The sequence below is a fragment of the Coturnix japonica genome, chromosome 3, assembly GCF_001577835.2.
Source record: "Coturnix japonica isolate 7356 chromosome 3, Coturnix japonica 2.1, whole genome shotgun sequence".
NCBI lineage: Eukaryota > Metazoa > Chordata > Aves > Galliformes > Phasianidae > Coturnix > Coturnix japonica.
This window is the reverse complement of record NC_029518.1, coordinates 51,764,410-51,770,254: the sequence shown is the minus strand read 5'-3', so window position 1 is coordinate 51,770,254 and position 5,845 is coordinate 51,764,410.

Below are 5,845 nucleotides of genomic sequence, written 5' to 3'. Positions count from 1 at the left end.
AAAAAAACCACATAACCACATTATACTGTTGATATGGAAAGACAGAACCTTGAGAAAAACTGACTGCTCATACTTGACAGTATGGTTTATAAACCGTGTCTTTCAACAGCTATAAAATACTTACATTCCTATGTCAGAAAGATGAAAATATGCAGCTGCCATTTGCTTAACAGCTCTTAACTGCAGCTGGAAATGTAAATGGAAAATGTATTAGTTTCATCTAACTTAATTGGCATCACATTTGTTCTTCTTTCCTGTCTATTAAACTGTGCTTGTTCATATCCTAAGGCACAGCATACACCTGCATTTACATAGAATTTATGTTCAAAAGTACTCATAAACTGACATCTCAAGCTGTGCTGAAATTCAACAGACTCTGTAGAAAGACTCCTAACTAAGCATCAGTCTATCCTCCTGAAGCCCCAAGCAGGCATTTTCCTTATAATGTGGTCCTTACATTTCAATAGCTGCTCTCAGACAGGGACAGGAATTTCATTAATGAGATTTTTTTTCCTCACATTCATGGTTTATTCATCTAGTTAGTAAAAAGTTGAATGATTATATAATTTCAGATAACCACATTTATTTACAGCTGCTGAATATTGGAGCTTTTTGAATATTCTTCCTGTAACATTTAAATTTACCCAGTGTCCAAATAGTTTTGTCCCCAAGTGCTGGCGACTTCACTTTAGTTCATGTTTTCAGTTTGGAAACACATCAGAAAGTCTTGCCTCTTACCCAGATCTCATATAAATGAGTCAAACACCTTAACGCTGCAAAACGGGACTAGGAATGACATGGGTGTAAGACTTTATTGACAGATTTCAGGCATTTCTGTTTCCAGTTGCTACTACCCCAGTTTCAACTTCTCTTTGTAATGCTGACATTTTTTTCCCATGTCTTTCCCAGATCCTGAAGTACAAAAGAAGAGAAAAAAACCTATAAAAAGGCTGACTTAATATTTCAAAAAACAAGGCAAGCTTTGGATAGTACTGACTCTAGGAATAGGCCAAAGCCTCTTCTTTCACTAAAACTAGTTTGCCCATCTTCATTATTTACCAGGAAACCTCAAGATCAGTTACATGATCACAGGCAAGTGTAATGATGCCTGGTGATATATATGTACTAGCAAAGGAAAAACATGAAACGTGAAATGTGTTATTAGGGATGAATCCATTGTACTTGATAGATAATAACAGATATTCGTGAAGAGAGTTCTTCTTTCAAACCAGTGCATTTATTGATAGACCAAAGTTTAATTTGCCTGATGTGTTTCCCTAATACTGATGATATAAGCCATGTGTTCTTGTATCCACCTGCCTTAGGCCATTTGCAGCTAAAATGCTAAGGTGGTTTTGTATTTATTTATTTATTTTCTTCAGTCTCAGAGGTCTCATGTATGGCTGATACGGAGATCTTGTTCATCTCATCTCTGTGCACTGCCACTTACCCATCACAAATAATATGTGTGGTTCTTAGAAATTTTTTGCACCTTGCAGTGCTTTCCTGACATTTGTGCTTCTCAAGACCTCCCCAATTTTCTACAGTAATATTATACTGCAACTTGGATGAGTTTAAAGGTGACAACATATGAGCCAGGAAGAGCTAAGCCTCACTTTATTTGAAAACCACCAGCACACTTTTGCTTCTAAACTGAGCAAAAGTGATGGGAAGTCACTGGAAGACAGTAAACATGAGCCATCCTTAAATGCTAACCTGCTTTAAATAGCATTTTGACAATACAGAAAATTACTTTAAGACTTACAGCAGTTCTGCAGGACCAGTTGGCATAAATAAAATGAAAATTGTAATGTTAAACTAGGCTATAAATAAAATGTTAAAGAAATCCCACTAGGAACACAAGTAGAAAACAAGTAGGAACAAACAAAATCATTAACCCATTGGTTGATTTTTCACTTTCATAAACAGTGAAGTCATTGATATATGCATATCTGCATGCATGTATACTTTTAGAACTCAGAGAAAAGTAAAATATTTGTCAAGGCCTGTTTCCCAAAATACTACTTACGGGAAGCAGCCAAGGGTTTATCAGAAAGAGGCTCGTTTCTTGGATTTAAAATAACATTTCTTATGAGACTGAGTTAGATTCTAGAAAAACACTAAGGACACTCAGAGAAATTTCTAGAGTGAGAACAAGTGCTACATGAAACTAACCCCCACAGTCTGTGCTTTCCAAAAGGATCTGAGGGTTGTTTGCCTGGTAAGATGCAGAACAGGACATATTTACAATGTCAATGAGGAAAAATAAAAGGTGACATTTAATGTCAGTACATTCAGGGGTCAGTCAAGAGTTAGGCTAGCTTACAGAAGACAGTTGTTACATTTGCAGATTTTCACAACAATTGGTATGAAAGCACCTCTTATAACTCTGTTATCAACACATGTACAGATGATAATCACATGCTCCTCTAATTAGCTTGGACCGTTTGATCAAGAAAGTATGCAAAATTCTTGCCAGGATTTTTAAGCCTGCATCAGTATGTTCTCCTGAATCAGCAAAGCAAAACTCTTACCCACAAAATACAGACTATAGTTTACTAGGTTTTATCAGCAAACACCTACTCCTGAGTAAGAGTGTGGGCTTTACACTTTAATTGTGATAAGTGACTCCCAAAAGCCCTGTGTGACTGCCTACTTCCACTTGCACAGCTGTCGCTGGAGACATACCTTCAGATTCAATGTCCTGGTTTAAGGAGCCCTCAGAAACATATTTCTGAGCACATTCTCCACATAATTTCTTGCACAAATCCAATGATTTTCATTGGCATTGTACATTTTGACCCAGATGGAGAAAATGTGGAAACTGACAGGACATTACCAATAGCTTTGCTGAACATTTAGTCATGCCCTGGAAGTTTCTTGAAGTATCAGGTAAAGAATAATGCAACTGAAAATTCAGGAGGTCTGTCAGGTGTTGCTCCTGAGCCCTTCTCACTCACCAAAGCAGGAAGCTGGAGTGAGCTGGCTCTTCATCCTGCTTGGACATGTGTGGCAAAGGCTGGAATGACCCTGCTGGGAGAAAATGAGAACTAACAGGAGGAGGTATTTTCCATGCCAATCCTAATTGACTTCTGATTTTTTCTTTAAAGTTTGGAATTAAGTTGTTATATTAAATTATATATTTTAATGCAGGTCAGAAGCTGGAGGAATGTATGTGGAGACACAGGCAGCTGCTATCTCTTCTGAACCATTTAACCTTTCAGGAACTTCCAGGAACTGTGTAGAGCCTCTCAGCAGTAAAAGATGTCTTCAGCTGTCATTTGATGATCCACTTATGGCTAACTGGGAAGGAGAGTTGAGAGAGCTATTGGTTAGACAGAAATGCCAGAGACTGCAGATATGTCCACGCTGTAGTTTGTCCAGCTCATTCTCAGGCTTTCTTCATTTTCTGGGCAGTCTTTTGCTCCAGGATGCTCAAGGTGTGGTTGTGCAATTCTGACAGGAGAGGAGGAACAATGGTTGGTTTTTTTTTTGTTTGTTTGTTTGTTTTTTGTTTTTCCTGTTCTTGAGGTTTCTTTTCAGAAAAAAAAAAGAAAGAAAGGATGTGGAAGATGGACGATCTGAAGTTTTCCTATAGCTGACCCACATCAGCTTCCTGAAGTATGCTAGCTTATAGGAATCAAGCACTCAACTACCTAAGGGAAAAAGGAAAAAATGCTACAAATGGCACAGAATATTTCAACAATTTCTTCTTTCCCAACAGCCCTGGGGATCCCATCTTCATCTAGCTAGCACAGGCAAGTCAGTATGGCCAGGAGTATTGGCAGAAGTGTAGGCCAACCTCTTCAGTCACAAGCTTGACCACTGAGCAGCCTGTGTGGAAGCAATTTAGCATGTTGATTCATAAAAACCCACAGGTTCAGCAGTAATTTCCTTTGCATGTAGGGGCATCTGTGTGCCTCAACCATGTTATCTTGAAGAAATGGGCACCTATTTGAAGAGGTGCACTGACTATTTTATTGGCTTTGTTAATAATAGAGGTACAGAGAATCAAAGGATCTGCTGCAGAAATGGATGGAATCATTTGCATCTACACCAAACTTTAAATTGGAGGCTACTCATGCAGATACTTTGGCCTCTAGAGGGAGAGAAGTACAAAAGAGAAAAGTTAAATTTTTACAAAATTCCACCCCAGGATGGCACATGGAAAGAGCCACAGTACATTCCCTCAATTTAATAGCTGAGATGCTTTTGTATTGGGCAATATCAAAATGTTGGGACAGCAAAAAAGGAAGGCCTCAAAGTATTTCAAAGCCTGTTACAGTCTTAATGATTTGACAGCTTAGCTACAACAATGTAGTGGGCCTGCTAGTTCCCTTTAGTTATGATGGGCATGCATAGTTATACCTACAGTGGCTTTCATTAGACATCTTTCACCTCCTAAGCAATAAAGTAATCAATTTACTTAAAATCTGTTCTAAGCAATAGTCCTAATCTAATTTTTAAATGCCATAGTCCTTGTTCAAGAAGGCTTTTCTTCTTTCTTGGGGAGCTAATTCTCTTGCAGAGTGAATACATACACACGTGTATATTTTGCGTACCCAATATTTGTAAACTTAGTTTATCTTACTTTTCTTTTTGTTACTTTATCTTAACTTTATTTTTAGTTGTTCATGCTTCAATATTCAAGTAGTTCCAAATGGAAGGAAATAGCTGTGTTGTGTATCTGATTTGGAGAATGTAAATAGGGTTCAAATATGCACAAGATCATTCAGTGATGAGGGAACTGCTCTGCCTCACTACTGCTTTCCTTGTGTCCTCTTCCTCACCTTTTTTTGAATGCATACTGTAGAACATCCTGAAAGAAAAATATCCATCAACCACTCTCTTGATATTGATATAAAGGCAGCTTCACCTCCACCCAGATTCTTCCTTTTCCTCAGTAACCATGAAAACACAACATCCATCTCTTTCCCGTTCTGTCTTTGGACTTTAAGCCAGGTAAGAGTATAAGCTATAAATTGAAGTAAAGCATACAGCTGAGTAAATAAAGTGAGATGAAAGGGAGAAAATGGGAAATGTGCTTCCTATCATGGAGCTTAAAAAACAGACTTGGCACACAGGGAAAAAACAAAACAGGAAACAAGGTTCTACATATAAATTAAACTTTTTCACCCTGAATTTTTTTGATAGCCCAGGAGTAATAAGAACGTGTGTTTCTTGGACTGGCAAAGCAAGCATTCCAACACTAAATGGCTTCCTGTTCAACACGTTCAAAGCCAGAAACTGTTTTGGGGGGTTGGTTAGAAATATGTGTGAAGTATGCGCTTTTACTTTGGGCCAAATCAAATGTTTTTCGTCTCCCCTCATCTTCCATCATTCCCTCCCCCACTAAAAAAGAAAGAAAGAAAAAATAACCCCAAACCAAAAAAACCTTTCCTCTGACACTGAGGAAGCTAGCCTTGAGTTAATCTGCAAACATACCAACTTCTCAATAAAGTTACTTAAAAATAAACTGGTCAATGTCATTCTGCACTGGCATTTGGAGCTGTTGATCTGTAATGAGTAGATGCTCAAGATCTTGGCCCCAGAAAGAAAACAGTGAATATTTGAGAGTGTGAAGTGTGTTACAGCATTTTCCCCCTCTGGTGTCAAACCTGTCATTCACAAATTGTTAGTTCATTTTCTTCTTTAGCTGCATCACCCTCAAACATTAGCTGGTACTGCTTATTCTTTGCACATCTTTAGAGCTGTTTTTTTCTTCTTTTCAGTTTTCAAACTTTGATCACATGGATAAAAGTGAAAATAACACAAGTGGGAAAATGTGTGGAGCACTGCATGTCACAGATGGACTAAGGTGACAAGGTTTTGCTGTTACTCACTG